Raw genomic sequence first — 24,121 nt, forward strand, 5'->3', positions numbered from 1 at the left:
TGAACTGAACATAGTTAATGGAGATATAGACTAAGCTATTTATGTTTGTTATGCACTTCATTGAAATGTGCACTCTAAGAAAAAAAGGTTCCAAATGGAACCTAAAAAGGTTCCATCCTTTGATACAAATAAGGCACCCTAAATGGTTCCAAATGGAACCTTTTAAAAAGGTTCTATATGATGAACCATCAGGGGTGCCATTATTTTACATTCTAATGGTTCTAAATGGAACCATAACTACCAGGTGTGTTTTATTACTACTAGGCCTACTACTACTTATTATTATTACTATTATTATTAGTAGTAGTATTACTTTTATTAATTCATTATTATTCATATTCATTCATTGTGCTAATTAATGAGAAGTAGCGTATAATGTGTACGAAATGTTAAATACAAATAGACAACAATCAAAAATTGACATCAGTCAATTATCATTCAAATACTGTATTCAGTATTTCTACATTAATTTACATATTCATTGCTTTAGCATATCTTTTATATTACTCGCAAAAAAACGTGTGTCATAAGACACTCAAAACAACAATAGATACATATTTACATTAATTTACATATTCATTGCTTAAACATATCTTCTGTTACTTGCATAAAAAATGTGTCATAAATACACTCAAAACAGCAATAGTTACATTTTTACAAATTAATACATTTCAAATGATTATAAAACACACTTTATGATAACATTTTTTCCACACGCAACACTGGAGTGGAGGGCTTAGACATAGACAGGTTAAGGCGTCTGTCAAAGAATAGTAATGTGTGGTGGGCCTCTTTTGGGTACTGAACATCAAAAAGAAAATATAAACAAAAAATACAGATAAGGCCTAAGGAGGCATCAATGTCAGGGGAGGGGCCAATGACAAATTCGCATTGGAGGGCATGTGGCACATCCATCTCTCCACTTGCTATTGTGATGCCATCCATCTTTATGGACGCTCTCCTGGCAAGGAGGGGAGTATCACCACCCTGGAAGATGATGGTTGGAAACACGCTCAGTGGTTCCTATGCAAATGATAAATGTACAAGGGATCTCCTGTAAGAGTCTATGATTGACAACATAAAGCAATGTTAATTGTAATGTTAAAAACATCAAATACCTCGTCTAAACAATACAGAAACTTGGCATCCTCCTTAAAAAGGGCAGGCAAAATTAGGACAGCAGCACTTTTTTGAAGGTCTGAAATGTCAAAAGAAACAAAGAATGATTTCATTAAAACATATTTTAATGATCTTATTATTATTAAATAATTGAAGGGTGCAAGGGAAAAGAAGAAGCTGCTGACTTACCATCTGTGTTAGTATCTCGTAGGCTTGACAGGCTCTCCCTCTGACTCCCACTGTCAGCCACTCTGATGACGTTAGGGGTAAATATACCGAGGGTGTTATGCAGGCTTAGCTTTAAGTCCAGTCCAAACCGCAACTTCATTTCATGATGCATCTACAAATAAACAAACAAAACAAAACAGAGGAAATTGTAGTTACCAATAAATGGTTATAGAACTTACTACTGAACAGCACTGAACTCACATTTTAGTAATACTACTATAAGACTTTGCTACTCACCAGCTCTGGCACCCAAAGAAATTGGAACATCTCCATCACCTCCTCAGTTGGTTTTCCCATTTGCTCTACCCTCTTATAGACAGTTTGCCTCATCCTGTCCATTATATGACTAATATCTGGCTGACGACGGCACAACTAATTGTTTATGGCGTTTATATGCTCTTGAAAGCTGTGGTAGTCCTCCCCAACTGCTTCAAGGTCCAACATAATCTGAAAAAAAAAAAGACATTCAGAGAATGCAAAACGTATGTGAGCAATGATAATATAAATTTTCTCAAGCCAGATAGTCTTTCATTCAATCAGAAATAAATAAATAATGTAGCCGGACCTAACTGCTGTATGATTCAACATTTCATTCACAAACATATTACAAACCTCTTGTGTTGGCTCGTAATCAGAAGACATCTGGACCCCCACTCTGTACTTTTTTGCTCTCTGAAATTAGCAAAGAGAAATGTGTAATATTAAGATATCTGTACTGACAAACAGTGGCTACTGTGACTAGCTAGCATATAGACATGCAGACAAGAAAACAAACGGGCTAAAGACAAGCAAGAATGTAAAAATGGCACCTGATGTCCAGGTGGGTCCTCCAGAGGCACATGGCCACAATTCTTTGTCTTCTGACACCAAACTTTCTCTTAATCTCCTGCACCGTCGTCAAGTTTATCAAAGGAGACCTTTCCTTTTTGAACTTATTCTTAATACACTCCAGCAGGGTCTCCTTTGAGTAAAGACATGAATTATGAGACTCAGACAGAGTCAGAGTAGTATAGGAATTCAATTGAGGAATAATGTTTTCCATAACAAAACGTTAAAAAATAACATACATAACCAGATTAGCTGTGGTCATTAAGAAATGGATATCTAGTGATCAGACACCACAGGACATCAGTGTATTTTTTATGGTTTGGGTACCTGAAAGAACAATCATTGGAATTAGAATTGTCCTACTTATGGTTTTAGTAGCAGAGGAGATGCTGAGCGTTATTAAACAATAGGCAGGAAAAAAATAACAAAAGTCTATAGGTAGAAAAAAACAACATGTGGTCCTAAAAACCTTCATGAAAAAAATTATTGAATTAATGAAGTATACTCACTGAACCAACGATGATTTGCGTAACTTTTCCACCTCTCAAAAACAAGATTGTGTTTCAGACATCTTCATCATTGACAGACATCTTCATCTAAAATGAAAAATAAGACATAGACATTAAGTACATATTGTAGTGAGTTCCATCCTCTTTTAGATGCCTGTATTGTCTTACAGACACCAGAGCCGTAGCGTTAGCTATACAGATGTACTAAATACATTGTAATTTGCAATGAGCCCAGCATGATACAAGAACGAGGTTCAACTGATCTGTATGTGTTTCAGAAGTCTGTTATAGCACTATTGGCTACTGTTAGCTATCCTAACTTGTTGGCTGGGTTCCCTGTAATTGAACTAAACAGTCTGCTAATGAAGTATTAGTTATTGCCAAATCATTTGCATCGTATGTTAGCTGACGTTAGTAGCTGATTACTCTGCTTTGCTTCTAATGCTATGTTCACTAACTAGCGACAGCTAGCGCTAGCAGGCTAGCTGTAGATAGCTTTAACTCAATAGGGGAGAGGGAGGATATTGAACAGTAGCTAGTGTCGTTCTACACAAGCTCGAAATCATATAATCGATAGTTGATTTTATTGCCAGGCTGACAAGAAAGTACAAAACTTATCTTAATGATGGATCCAGTAACGTTAGGGTGAATCAATGTCTATGATAGCTAGCTGCTGCTAACATTCAACGAACCTCTAACGTTACAATTTACTACTTCTGACAGCTGACCGTCATGTGTTATCGCCCACCAACGTTTACGGGGAATGCTTCTTGCTTTTGCTTAAAAAAGTATCACTTAATGTTTCGATTTGCAGGCCACACGGGCAATGATTATGAATAGGGGAAAAGCAGAAAAAACTTTGTGCCACTTACCGTTAAATCCACTGCAGCAGAGTGAGCGTCTCCGGGAAAGGGTTCCATAAACGGTCGTTTAAGTTCAAATAATCCTCGCGAGTAAGAAATAGCACCCTTTTCAGGCAAAAGGTTCTATTTCCTTGGCAAAGAACCCCAATGGTTCTATTTAGCACCCACAAGAACCCTTTTTTCTAAGAGTGTGCTGTGCTTTAGGCTACATTTTGTATATGCACTTGTGCATATTTCTTAATATGAAAGGTTCCTTAGAATAATATAATTTTAGGTAACACTCCAAAATAAGGTGCCATAATAAATAGCAAACTAGTAATTACCTAACCCTTTGTTAATATTTGGTAATTGTTACTAAAATATCTATTTGGCACAAGTTAATAGTTTTTTCATCATTAATTAAATATTAGTTGTTTGCATAAAATCTGTATGTTAATGTTTTAACAAATCTATTAACTAATATTGTATTAATATATGTTAATAGTTAACTAAATATATTTTTGGCACTAATTAACAGTTATGTCTTACATCATTTAAATGTTAAATGTTTATTTACAAACTATATGCTAATATAAAAGTTAGACATATTATTATTTATCTAGCTTTTCTGATTAGCTTTGTGGATAATTTATGGAATTTATGGTTTATGGCTTTATGGTCTTGTGGGGTGTATAAGGCACCCTATTGCCAGTGGTTGGTTGTGTGAGAGTTTGCGCTCATCTTCTTCCACTTCATCCTTGGATACCTCTGTGGTTGGCTGTCCTGTAATTGGTGACTCTCTGTCTAGTGTTTGAAAGTAGTGTACTCTTTGCCTTTGGAAGTACTACTTGGTTGCTGCTTGAATTTGTTGAAATTCAGGGGAGGGGGTGTAACAGAGTTAGAAATGTAGTTTAGTGTTTGTATGTGATTTTCGCCGTAATTAAGCAGCTTTATTGAGATTGGTGTTTTGGAGCCCCCTTTGGAGAAACGCTATAATGCAGCTCTGCTGCGTTTTGTCCTTGTATTGTTGCCATAGCCGATCAGAAGCGGTATGCTTTGCATTGTGTAGGTTGACTGTATAAAGCTCTCCCCACTTTGTTTTAATTTTGTAACTGTAAAATGTTGTTTAAGTTGAAAACTTTGATATACCACCTGTATTATGTTACTTTACATGTATTGTTAAGATTTGGGTGCAATTCTAGCAACTTAGAGAACGTTTATTAATGTTTTCATTATGACCACGAGTTCATACACTAACGTGACTAGCTGTAAACTAACGAGTCTAACGTGACTAGCTGTATCTTTCAATGCATTCAGTGTATTTTAGCTTAGTGTGCATGGAAAGTGCAATTCAGTCTAGCAGGAGATGAATGTACACTTAGTTTAGCATTATGTTTATGCATTACCTCCGTATGGTCTACGTCTGTGAGTGTTTAGTGAGTTTCAAAATATTAATAAACTGTCGTTCTGTGCACCTGAACATTCCATGTCGCATGTCTCCCTTGCTAGTAGGGCTGACAGTGATGGTATAGGAATGATGCATGTAATATAGCCCATTCAACTACTTGTTGTTTTGTTTTAACTTTTCCTAAAGGAATAAATGTGATAAGCCAGTTTTGGTCTCAGTCCCTTCACCGTCTGACTAGTTAAATATTACTAATATATTAATTAAGCTTAACCAACTTTATTATAAGGGGCTCCACACTGATAGCTATATACTACTAATATATTAATTAAGCTTAACCAACTTTATTGCAAGTGGTTCCAGCGCCGACAACAGTGGCAGCATGTCAAGGTAGCTCTGTGTTTTTTTCTTGAATTTCCCCTTGGGGATCAATAAAGTATCTATCTATCTATCTATTGTAAGGTTCCTATGGGAGAGCGGTTCATATTGGGATAGGCAGAAGCACAGTTTAATAACAATTAGTTAAATAATAATAAGTCATTAACTCTTCTATTAACATATAGTTTGCAAATAAACATTTAACATTTAAATGATGCAAGAAATAACTGTTAATTAGTGCCAAAAAGACATTTAGTTAACTATTAACACATATTAATACAATATTAGTTAATAGATTTGCTAAAACATTAACATACAGATTTTATGCAAACAACTAATATTTAATTAAAATAAATAATTAAATTAAAAACTATTAACTTGTGCCAAATAGATATGTTAGTAACAATTAACAAATATTAACAAAGGGTTAGGTAATTACTATTTTGCTATTTATTATGGCACTTTATTATGGAGTGTTACCGAATTTTAACCATGTTATAAAATAATCACGATTAACTATAGAAATTCAGCGACTAGTCATGATTGGAAAAAAGAAAAAAATAATCGTTTGACAGCCCTAATTATGCATGAAGTACATCTAGTTTAATCACTATCCTCCTCTCACTCTTTCTCTTGCTGCCAATCAAACTCTTTTTCCACTGCACCTCACTCAAGCCATTTCTTTTATTTGTCAGAAAAACTTGTCGTTCCAGAGGCCAGAATCAATCCAGATTTTCATACGTTGTACTCTAACACTCTTCCCGAGTCATTTTGTTTCTCCACACATCTCCTTCACCCTTCCACATTGGTCTAGCGATCAATTTTTCATTTCTCTAATCATTGTCATACGTGGCAGAGTTTATTGGCAACTTAGAAACTCGAATACACGAGTAACTACTCCCTGTGCTCTACACAGAGATGAAATTATCACAGGGGGTGTGAGGGAGTGATGATGCAAGAACGAAAACATAATGAAACCAGACAGAGAGACATACACATTATCCATAGAAACACACACAGAAACACACACACACACATACACACACACAGACCAATTACACTCATAACTCCCCACTGATGAGATAACCATTATTGTTGTTATTGTTGTTGTTGTTGAAAGAGTCTGTGTGTGTAGTACTGATTTGTCATTGTTTGTTGTTCACTGTCTTTATGGAGAGAATGTCTGTGGCTATCTATGTTTCTTGTGTTGTATAGCTATGTGTACTATGAGCGTTTCCATGCAAAAGCATCTTCTGCCTTTTCTCCTCCAGAACGTTATGGAAGGCATGGTGTTTTAACGAGCACCCCCTCCACCACACACACTCTCTCTCTCTCTCTCACACACACACACACACACACACACACACACACACAAACCTCATTGCACTAGTGCTATCAGTGTGATTCTGCTTCAGTAGAGCCACAATCTCTCCCAGAGTGATACCCCCTCTCCTCTCCTCATCTCTCTCCCTCCCTCCATCTAGCCCTCTGTTGGTCTGTCTCTCTCTCCCTCTTCCCTCTATCTCTCTATCTAACCATCCATGTGAGTCTCTCTCCCTCTTCCCTCTCTTTCTTTCTCTCTAATCTGTCTCCCTTCTTCCACTCTTTTTTCCTCCACATTCTCTTGTTCTTCTTCTCTCTCTCTCTCCTCCATCTCTTATATGTGTCTGTATAGGAGAGGCTGGTTGAGAGGCCTACTGATATAGAGGCTCTGGTACGCAATTTGCAAGCCAAGCCCGTGGCATCAGATATCACTGGCAAAGTAATTGTGTATAGGACAAGTATCTCTCTTTCTCTCTCTGTGCGTGTGTGTGGAGATGTTAAAAAGAGAGAAAATGACAGTGGAAATTAAAGCTGGACCGATGTAAAGCATTTGTGACTAGCATGATATTACACACATTTCCTAGAGAAGAGAGAAATCCATGATTTGTCCTTGTGTGTGTGTGTGTGTGGGGGGGGGGGTTAAGAGGTTGATGAGAATTTTGCCAAAGGCTGTTTTTTATTTTATGTCACTTGAATAGGAAATAATCTGTAAGTGTGTGTGTGTGTGTGTGTGTGTGTGCGTGCGTGTCTACATGTGTGGCAGGTTGGAGAAATTGAATGGATGAAAAATGAATAAAGACACATACAAGAGATCAACCTTCCCGCTTGGAACCCTCACACTAATCAAGACAAATTATAGACACATCCTACACATCACACACACACACACACACACACACACACACAGACACCATTAGAGCTGTTCTTAACTTCTCAGCTGTCTCCTGTTCACTGTTTATATGATGTGTATGTGTGTTTGTGTGTGTGTGTGTGTGTGTGTTTGTGTGTGTGTGTGTGTGTGTGTGTGTGTGTGTGTGTGTGTGTGTTTGTGTGTGTCTGAAGGGGTGGTGGTAGATTCATCTTAATTGCACTCTTACTCTCATTTCCTTGTATTTCTTTCATTTTTTTTATTGTTTTTTCATTTCTTTGTCTCATTTTCTTGTGTGATGACAGCACCGTCGAGATGATGAAGAATAGAGTTGTGGCTGCACTGAACAGACACACACACACACACACACACACACACACACACACACACACACACACACACACATAGTTGTGGCTCCACTTAACAGACGGATACTGATGGGACTCAAAGCCCTGTAGGTGTTATCTTTAAGTGGGAGTGTAACTTCATTTGCAAGAACTTCGACGGGGAATCATTCGTTTTGCTTCTCCCTTGCCAACCTACCTTGTTGACATCAGCGGAACACCGCATTTATATTTCATCTAGTCTCGACATCGGAGGGGGGGGGCATGTTCTCCGATAACCCGTTTGCGGCTTCGATCCAACAACCTCGCAGGCCCTATAACCACTGCTCAAATATCAGCCGCCCACAGCACAACACATTAAAGGGGGTGTATTTCTCAAAACCTCTACTGCGGCGCTAGCTGTGTTCTAAATTTCAGGGCTATGTAAAAAAATAAAAATAACGATGATAGAACGTTGCACGCTGCAGTGTAATTTGTGCTGGCAAGTGTACGTCAGAGGCGATTGCTCTAAGTATACAGGGGAAGCTCAGCCTCCTCTAAAATATCACGGAAAATATCGCATCAAATAACACTATTACATTAGCTTCTAGCCTACTATTCCAACTAGAACATGCTGAAAACATGTTCATCTTCATGGCTAGTTTGTCGGTCAAGGTTCAAGGTTTTGTCGGTCATTTATCGTGATTTCGCACCCGTAATACATTGCTGTGACGACACGATCCATCAAAAAACCATGCAAAAAACCCATAGATGCTCGACTTCACTGGACTTTCAATGGCACTTACAAAGTGGGCTGATCTCAGTGCAGAAATGCTACACGTTTATTGGACAAGCGCCACAAAATCGTCATTTCCAGGGAAGCCCGGCGTATCTGGGAGTGAATGGGTCAGTGGGATGGCCTGGATGCTGAGCTTCTGTATGATGATTGGAGGAACTGTCATATAGGCTGGACTCTTTTTGATTGACAGCATATGTCGCGATCTGACAGGAAGTGGTTCAAGTTCAAGGGATGCGTTAACGTTAGTGTTGACAGGTGAAGTCGAGAGGCAAGGCAAGTTGCAGCTCAAATTCTCATAATTTGGGAGCAATACATTCGGTCGGTTTCTATTTGGCTTTGTAAATAACATACTGTAAATAAAACCGTAATGTAGAGTTACAGAGTTTGTGACTTGCTTTTGTTTCAGTTGTGTATTTAGGCTAAGGTAGGTAGCGCTCTATATAACGGTGTAGGCTACATGATGCCATGCAAACTCTATAGCCTATTGTTTGGCCTATTCTGGGTTTTGGGATAATTTTTGCCCGCAAAGAACAATATATCACCCTAATAATATTAATTTAATAATTGACCAGTTTTATCAGACCTTCCCCTGTTCCAAAGAGCAGCAATCGCCACTGGTGTACGTGTCAAGTAGCGTATGGTTTGTTTTCCAGGCGTCATGTGAGGTTTGGGGGCTGAGCTCATTTGCACTGTATAGTTTAGAATAAATTTCCATTAGCGATAGGCTTTAATATTGCCTCTTGAAATGCCAAGCTTGCATATGCAATAGGAAAACACACACAAACCTATATTTTGAAGTCCATTAAATAGGATTAAGTGACAGTTAAAGCTTGATCTTTGGTAGTGTTGTCGTCTGAGTTGCCTGGAAACAACACACCTTTAAAAATGTCATATCTCCCGTTTACATTATACAAAATAACCTGCTGAAAATTACCACTAAATGTGTGAACCAATAACAGGAAAGCCACTGGTCTTTTTTTTTCTTTCTTCCTTTCTTTCTCATTTCAACTGTTCCCTTTTCTCAGTGTGCGTGCATGTGTGTGTGTATGTCTGCCTGTGTGTGTGTTTGTGTGTACGTGTGTGTGTGTACGTGTGTGTGTGCATGTGTGTGTGTTTACGTGTGTGTGTGTGTGTGTGTGCGTGCGTGCGTGCGTGTGTGTGTGTGTCTGCATGCTTGCTTATGTGTGTGTGTGTGGTTGTGTGTGTGAGTGTGTGTATGTGTTTGTGTGTGTGTGTGTGTGTGTGTGTGTGTGTGTGTGTGTGTGTGTGTGTGTGTGTGTGCGCATGCTTGCTTGTATGTGTGTGTGTGTGTGTGTGGTTGTGTGTATGTGTGTGTATGTGTGTGTGTGTGTGTGTGTTGATCTCTATGGCTGTATCTTTGTCTATCTGTGTCTCTATTGCCCTTCTTTCCTCTCTTTGTCTGTCATTTCACTGTCTTCTCTCCTCTTTTTCTCTGTCCTTTCACTCTCTTCTCTCTCTTTGTCGATTTTTCGACCTATCAATTCCACCGACAGAACCTTCATACCTGGCAAACTTAAATTATAGGGCTTACAGTTTGGGGGTTTGCAACACATTAATAGGTAGTCTGTGGTGTCTGCAGTTCAGAAACAGATTTCCTAACCCACTATGAGTGGAGAGGACTGGGTCCATGATGGTAGAACGGAACCTTCAGCTTCAATGGTATGCTCCTGAAGGCTAATTCAGCTAATTCAATGATATGCTCCTGAAGGCTAATTCAGCTAATTCAATAGTAAGATCTTGAAGGCTAATTCAGCTAATTCAATGGTATACTCCTAAAGGCTGCTCTGTAGGTAGTGGTGAATTTCTCTGTTGGTTCTTTGCATTATGCATGCACACCAGGCTACTGGTAGTGAAAGGCTAATTCAGCTAATTCAATGGAATGCTCCTGAAGGCTAATTCAGCTAATTCAATGGTATGATCTTGAAGGCTAATTCAGCTAATTCCATGTCATGCTCCTGAAGGCTACTCTGTTGGTAGTGGTGTATTTCTCTGTTGGTTCTGTGCATTATGCATGTACATTCTGGATGTTTTACTGTGAAGGAGGGCTCAGTCTCAGCATAATTTTTGTAATGAGAAGCCGAGATGTCACGAGCCAAATCAAAAGGACAAGGAATGGGAGCTAAAGTATGTGGTGGTCAGATCATCCCTTATTCTATTTGGATACTCTTACACTGGATCCTGCACCCATCCAATTTGGGCCTGGGATGGGCGTGGACTTACACAGCTTCTTTGTGTACTCTGATTGGTTGTTGATAGGTCACTGTGGGAGTTCACTACCACCAATAGCTAAAGGAGTTGAGCACCTTTCCTGTGTATGTCTGAAATCATCAGTGACCTTTTCATCACTGTATCTACCTCTGCAGAGCCCTATATAGAAAGAGTTTGGCCAACTAGGGAATCCAATGGGCGCCATGGCCCACTGGTTAGCGCTTCCGACTTGTAGCTGGAGGGTTGCCGTTTCGAACCCCGACCAGTAAGCACGGCTGAAGTGCCCTTGAGCAAGGCACCTAACCCCTCACTGCTCCCCGAGTGCCGTTGTTGTTGCAGGCAGCTCACTGCGCCGGGATTAGTGTGTGCTTCACCTCACTGTGTGTTCACTGTGTACTGAGTGTGTTTCACTAATTCACTGATTGGGATAAATGCAGAGACCAAATTTCCCTCACGGGATCAAAATAGTATATATACTTATACTTATGTTGGAGACCAATATTTCTACCCCCCCCCCCCCCCCACACACACACACACACCCTTATATCGGTCTCTAGTGTGTGTGTGTGTGTGTGAGACCTTATCTCAGTCTCTCTTTCTCCCTCTCCATTTTTCTCTCTACCTCTCTCGGTCTAAGCCTGTCTTTCTCCTTGTTTCTGTATCCTCTCTCTCTCTATGTCTCTCTCTCTCCCATCCATCTCTCTGTAAATAAAGCCTCATCTGGGATGTTAATCATCTCTTTGTTTGTTTGACCAAGAACTCTCCAACGCCATTCATTTTCCCTATTCAATTACCCGAGCCAGGAAGTAGCAAAGGAAAAAGGGAAGCGAAGAAGGTGTAAAAAAAGATGAAAAAGAGGGGGATGAAGAGGTGAAGACAGAACGAGAGAACCCATGACGACCTCCCCCGTAATGAGATTTAGGGGCCGTGAGTGCATATAAATTGATCAGAGCCTGAAGTTGCCATGGTGTGTGTGTGTGTGTGTTTCTGTGTGTGTGTGTGTGTGTGTGTGTGTGTGTGTGTATGAAGTTTGATGAAGACAGGCCACTTCGTTACAGAGATCTTAACCAGACATGACACCTTTTGCTATCTTCATTTCACACACACACACCACACACACACACACACAGTTCACTGAGTTAATAGCTCCCTCCCACCGGTTCATTCTCATATAATGTAGCAAGGCAGCGCCAGTGAACACCACTGATCTGTGATGGCCCTAGATATTGCCTCTTGAAATACCAAGCATGCATATGCATATCTCTATATAAAAAATGCACCTATTAGAGTCATCCCTCAAACACAACACACACACACACACACACACACACACACACACAAACATCTTATCCTCTGAGGTGAAACTGCTCACATGATAAAGAGATAGATAGATAAGAAGCCAATAAATAAACTGGAGATGCATAGATTCAGAATCAGAATGAGAATCAGAATCAGAATGAGAATCAGAATCAGAATCAATAGATTCATAGACACTTTTACATAGACAGGTAGATGGACAAGTATGACATATGGAAACCAACATAGATGGATGATCAGAGGAAATAAGAAAACCTGGGCATAAAATATGAAATTTCAGAAATGGAGTTTATCCACCTCTTATTATAGTTTATCCACCTCTCAAAAGAGTTTATTCGCCAATTGCAACTTGTAACATTGCAAATCATACTGTTTTATCCACATTCACAATATACTCGTCAACACTCTAGGAACCATTTAATACCATTGGTATTGTTATAAACATTGGACAATAACCTCCACCATCATCAAACATGTTCTGAATGCCTTTTTAAAAATTCATAGTTTACCCGCCTCTTATTTAACCACTACACCCCTGAGATGAGCCTTAAGTATGACCTTTTTATGTATTACATTTTTCATTTAGTGCAGAATATTCACTTTGCATTAATACACAACTGAATGTGGTTAATGGAGGATAATAATGATTGTTTATTTTCTGACTGCGGTATAAAAGTATTGCTATTGAACATTCACAGATTTATTTAAAAGCCTCATGGGGTAGAACTGGTCAAATATTTCATCAAACATTTAGCTAAACTAAAGAGTAAAAACAGGATTTATGATTTTTCAATCGTTTCTAAAAATGATCGCTTCCACAAATGGCCCGAGGAAACACTCCAGGTGTTTAAGTAGAAAAGAGAGAGAACACACACACACACACACACACATACACACGCACACACATGCACACGCACGCACACACTGTGAGGAGGTGATCTCCCCCCTCCTCACTGCCACACTGTGAACTCTTGATAGAGTAGCGTTTTGCGAGGTTACTCGCAGCAGGTGCCCTTGTTACGTTGCGCAGGCAAAGCGCCACGCGGATTTTGTATTCATATTCATATTTACTCACACTCGCATACACTCACACACATACACGTACGAAACACACCAGGACTTTGATGGACAATGTAATGCTTGTGGACTATGTTTGTTGGGAACTTGGGCAACATGCCAGGACAAAAAGTTTGTGGACTTGTGGGGGGGAGGCGGGGAAATGTTTGTCTGGGTGGCGCCATTGCAACAGCCTCGCATTTTGGCGTTTTCACGCACAGAGCTCCGCGACAGTAAAACTCACTCATTTATCATTTCTCCCTTCTGCCACAAAGTAATTTACATACCATCTTTGACACGTAGTGTGGGCCCCACTGCCATGTCTCATTTTCCACACATTTTCCACCGTTAATTTCCCCATAGCGGCGAACACAAGCATACCCAACTTACCTGTCTGCCGCTTCCAGCTCAACTGCCCATGCGAAGCGCGCTCTCTGGGAGAGGAGGGGTTTTCTCTCCAGCCTCGGAGCTGCGGGAGCGTGCATTGTGAACATGCGATTGTGAACATCGAACATCGCGATTATGTATATTTTGATTTAGAGGGATTTATTGTTTGTGTAAATACTTTTGTGTGATACTTACCTGTACGGGGGAAATGGGGTGAGCCACTGGTGAGCTCTGTTTAGTGTTAGAGCCACTGGTGAGCTCTGATTAGTGTTAGAGCCACTGGTGAGCTCTGTTTAGTGTTAGAGCCACTGGTGAGCTCTGATTAGTGTCAATTTAGAAGGGAGGGGTTTTCTTTGTTAAAGGGAGCCTCATTTCTGTTCGGGGGAACGATGGGGTAAGAGCTAAATGCTGGTGTGCTGTAAGTACAATGCTCTGCTGACTTGTGATTTTTGACTGGCTAAAAGATATTGTTGTTTTTGCTTGTGCCAAACCGGAAGCTACAAGCTAATAGCTAATAGCCCAGTATTTTTGTTGGACATTTACTTAATTTGCATCTTTGGTTATTTTTGGATTATTTTGAAATTTTCATATAATTTTGCAACTACATTTGGCATTTCACCCCGTGTGGGTATTCATGGAACTGCACCTTTTTAAGAATAAACCACAGCCTATTTTTGTACATCTCCAAGTGTCCAGCCTTGCCTCACCCACACCCAGGGTACCGCTAGTCCATTCACACACACACACAGAGGAAAGGACTGGAGGCAGTATCAATTTAGGAGGTCTGTAGCTCATGGACACAAACTAAGCTGCTAATGTACTGTAGTAAGTGGTTGAGAGACAAGTGACGAATGTGTTGATGACGAGTTGATGGCGAGTGTGTTGGTGACGCTATGGTACCTGTGAAAATGAATTTCATCTCAGGGACAATAAATTAACTATGTACGTAACTACTTAATTAAGTATGTACGTAACTAACTAACTATTATCAATGTGGAAATGCAAACAGAAGTCTTATAATCATGTCAGCTTTATGCCATTCCTAGCTTATTAGCAAGGGTGTAGTGGTTCAATAAGAGGTGGGCAAACTATGAATTCTGTGATCACGGTAGGATAACGTTTAAACAATAGCTATAACAACATTGTTGGGGATCACTTTCAGAGCGATTTTGAGAACGATAAAAAGCTGACAGTCAATCAGAGTCCTTCACATTTTAGCCATCACATTCATCAACACAAAGAGAGACTTTTCTTACTATTTACAATTGCAGAGGGACATGGCCATGTCTAATCAATATCCGTTAATAGCATAATCTGTTGTGAATCATTGTAGATTATTAGTTTCAAATGATTTATTATGTGTAAATTATTATTTTCATTAAGAATCCTTCAGAAGACACCACCTTAAATAGCAATATGCTGCTACCTACCACATTGAAACCAATGAATTAATCTAAGGCTACACAGGGCCTGCAAGTGATACGATTTGTTCATGGAGCGTAAAAATAGTTTTAGATGACTGGTCTATTTATTTTGAACGTACACACTGCTATCATGTCTGGTGTAGCCAGTTTCATTGATTACAGTGGAAGCTAATAGAGTAGGCCCTACCGAAGTGTGACATTCCATTTCCATGACGGCAGAATCACTGGAGCTAAACAAACTTTCGAAGTGGCTGAAATAGCATTGAATGTAGACATGATGTGGCATCATTTCTAGCAAATAAATTACTCCTATTGTGGCTATTAGAGACATGCGTTCATGAGTATTCAGCTACATTCAATGAGTTAAGTAAAATACATTCACACACACAAAAACATCACTAATGTTGTGGACATTCCTTTATTCTGAGATACATCAATAGGCTCTCAAAACAATCCCAAACAGACATAAGGTCTTTATAGAGCAAATCCATATAGATTATTTGTCAAATAAACCAATAAAACAGAATTAGGGGATGGAATATATAACATTCACACTCATAGCTCATATTTTTAAAATAAATCAGTGAAAAAGTGTCCTGACAAACAAGCAGCATTTTAATGCCTTAGTCATATTTCATAATTTTTCTCTAGGTTACCTGATAGCCCAGTTTGAGAGGTGCAAGACGCGTGACATTATTTATTTTTGCAGCCAATCACTGCTGTTGTTTTATTTTATTTATTTGATTTTAGTCATAGAAGCTAAATTCGAAGGCAGGCCACAGGTAAAATCCAACGAACCGCATTCACCCCGCAAGGCAATAGTTGAATAGAGCTTTTGAGGTATTGCCACTGCTCCAACACTGAAAGGCACTGTTAGAATGCTTGGATCAAGCCAGGTTCAGCATAGCGTATGTCACTGTCTGCTCACGTTGGTGACCGGACCAGGGCAAGCACACTTTCGCAGTTCCCGCCGGAAATGCAGTCTAGTTATGTCTGTAACTCTATAAAACACTTACTTTCATAAAGGACGCACAACATCCAGCACATACACATGGAAACCGATATTTTAGGTTCTTGGCCACGAACTCAAAACGTGTCTCTCTGAAGCTCTGTTCTAGAATCTTTGCTCTGAAGTCTGTTCCCGTTACTAGGCAACATCAAATAAACGAAATGAGAGTCTTCCAGTATTAAATGTGTACGTGTGATTGCGAATGGATGTGTGTGGTTTGCAATTAGAATAAACAAGAAATAACATTTCCAATAATTTCCCATGATAAATTACATAATATTTGCACCTTCCTTCCTTGTGAAGCTCACACTAATTCCACCGCATTTAGTGAAATGTAATACAACGTTGCCACCTAGCGTTCAGATGTAGGCTATTTAAGATTAACGTGGCATTTTCTGCTTATTCTTTTGTCAACACCATGCTTTTAGGAAAACAATCTTTTTATCATAGTTTCCTCTTCAATGAGCGATTACCAGATCATTTTTGTAACAAAGATATCTGTTTATTGTCCCAGGTTTACAGAAACACCTATTCATATTAATACGTATGGAGTGCTGCCGACCACTGTTTGTCTATTACATGGCCTAGAATGCCTTGCATGTCTTTACAACAAAACAACACAGTAAAACCTAAATGCCCGTAAACAAATGAATTTGCATACTTGTAACATTTTTAATAATACTCTCCCATCATGATATTTAACAATAATGAAAAATTGAATTTGAATACCATCAATGTGAAAATAACTGTACTACGTCAGCTATAAATAGCTAATGTTCTCCTTGCTATTTCAGTTCGTAAGTCCATACTACCCCATGGCAGAGCAAGGATTTCATGATTGGGCAAGGTTTCCCGGAGACATTGTGCATACTTGGAAGGCATTGTGATAGAAGTGCAAGTGCAAAGGTGAAAGGTGATTGTTACCAAATACCTGTGGGTGGTTTGCCAAATGCTAGAAACTTTTGGAATATTTCTTTTTTTTTAGCTTATGCACCCTCACACTGGAGTCCCCAGTTCATATACAAAATTTGGTATTGATATGTGACAGTGTTCCTGAGATATGGACGACTTCCTGTTTCGGAGCTTCGCCGCCGAATTCGTTTGGCTGTGACGGGCAAACGCTTTTGAAAATCAATAATCCTTCTGGGAACTTTTGTGAGGCTTGGTCCAAGGATAATGTACGTCAAGTTTCGTGGCGTTCTGACCAAATTTGTGACCTGTGAAAATTTAGTTTCGCTTTCTGTTCAATCCAATATGGCGGACGAACGACACACCCACCTGACGTCATCTTCGTGAGCAACTTAGACCGTTACTGACCGGACATTTTAAAGTTGGAACAGTGTCTCTGTCTCAAACGGCCTAGGCGCTAGAGCTGACAAAAAGTTAGGGAGACGGGAAAAATAATAATAAAACTTAAGAAGAACAATAAGCGTGCTGCTTTGCAAGCACACTTAATAAAACTCAAAGTCACGAATCACAAATCGTGATTGTGTTGGTATGAATGTTGTAGTATGTGATTACTACAGTGTAAAAAATATATACTAACATCTTAGAAACGTTGTAAAATTATTGACATAGATTAAGAAAGCCACCGCTATGGTGACAACAATGTTTTTTAATACTTCAAAATAACATTTGCTAAATGAACCTTACATTTTTCAGTAGCCATAGGTGTGTAGATTTGAACAAAATCTAGTTTGGTTCTTACCGGGGCTTTTACTGCCTGAAATATCCGATTTTGTTTATCACGCTCGGAGTTTAGTGCTGGGCTGGTGGGTGCTTTTTACCAACCTTTCTCACGGCACATCAACGGTTAGCCCGAGAATTCTCGTCAGCAATTCAAAATTCCACTGGAGCTCCAAGCGGATTTGTACAAGCAGTCTTACAACACTGTTTACAGCTCTTTGAGTCACGATAAAATGTAATTGTTGGTACATAGCTAATTTAGATAAACTTATGATGTGGGTGCTTGCGTTTCTTTAGGAATCCACCATCTTGGTTTGTATAGAAATTAATATTAAGTGACACATACACGTAAGAGGTTGGACATACGTGACGTTTGGTAATTAGCATGTTTACGATACTATGGTTAGATCGATTTGTTTAGATCCAGTGAAATTGCTGCCTTGACAACAATACATCATGGCTTTGGTACTCTATACGGCATTTCAGAATGTTTGTAAACAATAGGCTCCAAGATCCTTCCGGGTGGCAGAACGCAAGCGGCTTCCACTGACCTTACATAGTTAAAACATTGAAGTTGAAACAATAACGAAAACGTGTTGTTTTTGGGGTTGTGCCGCCGGATATACAGCAAAAAGTGTAGGGGTTTTATCGATGTCCTTCAGAAAGAAAAAAAAATTATCCAGCGGAACCTGTGGGTGAAGTTTAAAGCTAGTGGACGTCGTCAAAAGTAATGCTGCAGAGAAGATGGCAAGACTGCCTGGTGGTCTCTGTATCCGATCCGAGCAACAAAAACCTGATCATAGCCTTTTTATTTAGATAGCAGGGAAATACACCATCTAACAGATTGTAAGTCAAACATCAACAGTCACTAAAATAACCACTCAATGGCAGGCTGAGGTTCATTTACACATTAGGCTATAGGCTAGCCTAGGCTACTATGCATTTCATTTATTGCTATCTCCTTAGGGCCGTTTGCACAAAGCACCTTAACCCTCTAACCGCCCATGTCGCAATATTGCGACAAGCGTCATTACTGAATAAAACAGACGATAGACGCGAGTACAGTGTAAAATCTCAAGCTCAACCTTTTTTTTCAAAGTTTTCAGGAAGCTCGCGAAAACACGCGAGAAACACACGAAGAAGACGTGCATTTCCTCCATAACGCGGAAGCGATGCGGGCCTTAGTTTTGCACAAATTGAAGCAGAAATACACCAAATGTTGAAAAAAAAATTCACGTGTGATGAAGTCTTGGGTCTGTTATTCACCTATTCTGATTCTGAAGGAGAATATCTGCCTTTTGGAGAATATGATCGATCGTCTATTGACTGATAGTCACGGAGCGTCTGTGAATGAAGGTGCGTCTTTTTCGACAGTGTCCACTAAGCATACCATGCTTATTTCGACCCTCTGCCCAACATAGCTGGAGGTGCCAGTGACAGTAGTGATGATAGTGTCCGTAATGGACGTGGTATAGACAGCAGGGGTTGTAAAAATAGGGCTCTGAAGAACTTCAAAGTCACCCGTGATATGGAACTGATTTGACCAGGCTACTTTATTGTATAGTAGCATAGGGTTTGTGATTATAGTAATAGTTTACTATTGTTGGTTTACATGTGACTGTTTTCCTGTTCATTTATTATGTCGGTGAAATCACAAAAAAAGAAAGTAAAGCTGCTCAAATATGTTCAACATCTAGTATTTACTGAAATGTGCATAATTGACGGTGGTATGCAAATTAGATGAGTCAATTTACCCCCTTCATAAACTTCTGGTCATACTCAATGATTTTCACATTTACAGTAGGACTTTATCTCTGACCACTTGCAAGCCATGGCCTTTTGAAATTGTGATGTAAAAATCAAATTTATATTTTCTAAACCCTGGCGGTTAAAGGGTTAAGTTTTGTCCCTTTAGTATCAACCACGGAGATTGTTTGTTTGCTAATTTGTGCTTGCTTTTCTGAGAATGCAGATATTGGTCAATACGGGACTGTCCAAAATAATAGCAATTTGATCGCTCTGCCCTGGTCAAATGACATGGAAGGGTTTGTTTACTAGTAGTGCCAATGGAGAATGCTTCAGCTTTTGCCACCCGGAAGAATGTATATTGTTATTGTGACGTCATGGTAAATTCTCGTATTGCTGCGGCAGAAATTCTGCAAACGGAGCACTTCAGTGTCCAGTGGAACCTCCCTGTAGGTTGCAGTCTAAATCAGTGGAAGTATTTTGGACAACATCAAGGGAGAACTTACAAAGAAGAAAACAATAACTTTCTGGACTATGCTTCCCAAAAGTACGGTGGGCTGTAAACATTAAAAAGTAAAAGCCCGGCATAGTCACACTATCGTTTCACACAGCTAGCATCACAGTAAAGGTTTTGAGAAATACATCCCCTGAGAAAAAAACACTGCAGCAGAGAACAGAGTGAGGAGGAGGAGGAGGGGGAAGAGGAGGAGGAGCAAGACGAGACGAGGACGTACTGACACAGACGCTCTGACAGAGGCTCTATTTTCATTTTACTCATGAATGAACATTTCAGAAGGATGGCTGCCCTCAGACTCAAGGGGAGGAAGGAGAGCTAGCTAATGGAGACTTAAAGCAAGAACACCACCCAGACACACACACACACACACACACACACACAAAAACATGCACACACATACACAAACACACATACACACTCTCTCTCTCTCACACACACACACACACACACACACACACACACACACATGTGCACACACACACACAGACACATGCGCACACACACACACACACACACACACACACACATGTGCACACACACACACAGACACATGCGCACACACACACACACACACACTCTCTCACACACACACGCGCACACACTCTCTCCCTCACACACAGACACTCTCTCCCTCACACACACACACGCATGCACGCACACACATACACACACATACATACACACGTACACACACACATACGCACACATACGCACACAGACACACATGCACACACACACGCACACACATACGCACACACACGCACACACACAAACAGACCCAGACCACCTGTTTCCGCTTGCACTGCCTGCCTAGTTAAGGCAAAATGTAGGCGACTCTTTAGCACCTATCCATGCCAGACAAGTAGGGGCTTTTGGCTAAGATAATAATAACAAAAAATGTAGGGGCTTTTGGCTAAGATAATAATTACAAAAAATGTAGGGGCTTTTGGCTAAGATAATAATTACAAAACATGTAGGCGCTTTTGGCTAAGATAATAATTACAAAAAAGAAAAGCAAAAGACCTGTGTCAAGCTGTTACAGATAATTACTGAAGTTCTTATTTTTTTTTCAAACAGAAACAAAAGTACAAAGTTTTGAACATAACAAGATACAGAATATGTACGGTAATTTTTCTGAGTCACAAGACGAACGGAATGTTCCACAGAGTGTGTTGAACAGGAACGGTTGGTACAGATTGTGTTAATCGTCTTCCCTCGCAGTTCAAAACTTAAAATATTTTCTTTCTATTTGTTATCTTTGAAACACAACCCAGACACAGTATTTCTGACACATACACACACACACACACACACACACACACACACACACACATACACACAAACAAACAAACACTTGCTTTAAAGTGACCGTAGCTAATGTGCAATTTTCGATAAACCCTGAAAGTAAGTGACGTGGTGAGAACGTCTGTATTGGACAACACAGGGAGTGTTCGAAAACGCAACGGGGGAGAGAGTCGAGGAGTGAGTGTTCGAAAACGCAATGGGGGAGAGAGTCGAGGAGTGAGCGACAAGTGATGAATAGGGGGCGTAGACGTCTCACTGAGAACGAGACGTCTCACAGTGCGCCCAAGGTAAATGTCACCTCTAATTAAGCCGGCACTCCCGGGAGACGGGGACAACAGTCTGCCGCCAGACCAGGAGAGGAGAGGAGAGGAGCTCCGTAGACCCAACCCAGACTGCAGCCAACACATGCCAACCAGTCATCCTCATGAACATGCCAACCAGTCATCCTCATGAACATGCCAACCAGTCATCCTCATGAACATGCCAACCAGTCATCCTCATGAACATGCCAACCAGTCATCCTCATGAACATGCCAACCAGTCATCCTCATGAACATGCCAACCAGTCACCCTCATGAACATGCCAACCAGTCATCATCCTGAACATGCCAACCAGTCATCCTCATGAACATGCCAACCAGTCATCCTCATGAACATGCCAACCAGTCATCATCCTGAACATGCCAACCAGTCATCCTCATGAACATGCCAACCAGTCACCCTCATGAACATGCCAACCAGTCATCATCCTGAACATGCCAACCAGTCATCATCCTGAACATGCCAACCAGTCATCCTCATGAACATGCCAACCAGTCATCCTCATGAACATGCCAACCAGTCATCATCCTGAACATGCCAACCAGTCATCCTCATGAACATGCCAACCAGTCATCCTCATGAACATGCCAACCAGTCATCCTCATGAACATGCCAACCAGTCGTCCTCATGAACATGCCAACCAGTCATCCTCATGAACATGCTAACAAACAACACACACACACACACACACACACACACACACACACACACACACACACACTGAGGACATCAGGTATGGAGTTGGGTTGTCTGATGGTGTGCAACACAAATACACACACACACACACACACACACACACACACACACACACACACACACACTGAGGACATCAGGTATGGAGTTGGGTTGTCTGATGCTGTGCAACACAAATACACACACACACACACACACACACACACACACACACACACACACACTGAGGACATCAGGTATGGAGTTGGGTTGTTTGATGCTCCGTAACACAAACACACACACACACACACACACACACTGAGGACATCAGGTATGGAGTTGGGTTGTTTGATGCTCCGTAACACAAACACACACACACACACACACACACACACACACACACACACACACACACTGAGGACATCAGGTATGGAGTTGGGTTGTCTGATGCTGTGCAACACAAATACACACACACACACAAACACACACACACACACACACACACACTGAGGCCATCAGGTATGGAGTTGGGTTGTTTGATGCTCCGTAACACAAACACACACACACACACATCAGGTTTGGAGTTGGGTTGTCTGACACTGCGCCAGAGGTGTTAGTGTTTCTATGATCATTTGTGTGCACCCCCGACGGAGCTCCAACCAATAGGAATTTGGCATGAAAACACATGAATAAACATCAATGAAATTGAAAAGAGAGCCTATACAAACGCTCCACAGTGTGTACCTAGAAATTAGTCAAAAAATGTAATTGACTAACGTAATATAACGTAACGTAAACGTAATATAACATTCATTGCCAATGTACTGTAGGTGCAGACCCCACTGACAATATGTGAAGAACTGAAAAAACTCTAATACTGGATTGCTAAGTCAGTGTCCTATCAAATGAGACGAACATCTGTCCCAGAGGTTCTTCAAGATCGTCACCTACGATCGTCACCTATGTGTTGCCTGTCTTTGTTGAGTCAGCTGCAACAGTGAGGAAACAGCCTTGCTTAAAGCTTAAAGTCAAATCAGGCTGCACATTATGAGCCATTAGAGATCACCTACAATCAGAGGGAGAGAGAGACAGAGAAAGAGAGAGAGAGTATGTGTGTGAGAGAGAGATTTACATCTGTCATTAGCTCGTGTGTAATTAGTGAAAAGCTGACGAGGTAATTATGGTTTAGGGGGCCCAGGTTCACAGCTGACGATGAGTTTTCAATCCTCTGCTACCTGAGAGGAGAGAGAGAGGAGGGGGAGAGAGGGGAGAAGAGTACACAATACACACACAAACGCACACACACGCACGCATGCATGCACACACACACACAAACGCACACATGCATCCATACACACACACACACAAACGCACACACACACACACGCATGCATGCACACACACACAAACGCACACACACGCACACATGCATCCATACACACACACACACACAAAATAAACAAACACACGTGTTCTTGTACAGACACACACAAACACAAACAAGCATACATTAACACAAATGTCCTTATACACACACACACAGTTGTTCAGTGTTGTTAAAGTCACTTTTGATTTGAATTGTGAGAATAGATGTACAGTACTGTGTGGTCAGAGTAGCAGTGAGATCTACACAGAAAGAACAGTGAGAGAAAAAGAGGGGGATAGGGAAATAGAAAAAGAAAGAAAGAAAAGAAATAGCAATCTCCCGATATCTTTGTCTGAATGTGGCTCCTGGAGAGACAATGGAGTCATCTGTCTCTGTGGCTGGCTTTGGTTGTGGAAGTAAGCCATTCCACGCGTCAGGCACCATCCTCTACACACACACGCGC

The 24,121-nt window shown here is 40.5% G+C and overlaps 1 long non-coding RNA gene across 1 annotated transcript; it reads right to left on the reverse strand.

Moving 5' to 3' along the window:
* Window positions 1-431: 431 nt before the first annotated feature.
* LOC121697814 lies at window positions 432-3,722 on the reverse strand. The gene is made up of 9 exons (XR_006026557.1): window positions 3,557-3,722; window positions 2,685-2,771; window positions 2,415-2,502; window positions 2,157-2,308; window positions 1,960-2,019; window positions 1,585-1,794; window positions 1,309-1,459; window positions 1,119-1,198; window positions 432-1,023 (listed from the first exon to the last, which is right to left on the reverse strand). It is a non-coding gene; the product is annotated as an uncharacterized LOC121697814 (long non-coding RNA).
* Window positions 3,723-24,121: the final 20,399 nt, after the last annotated feature.

Source organism: Alosa sapidissima, chromosome 22, assembly GCF_018492685.1.
Source record: "Alosa sapidissima isolate fAloSap1 chromosome 22, fAloSap1.pri, whole genome shotgun sequence".
Taxonomy (NCBI): Eukaryota; Metazoa; Chordata; class Actinopteri; order Clupeiformes; family Clupeidae; genus Alosa; species Alosa sapidissima.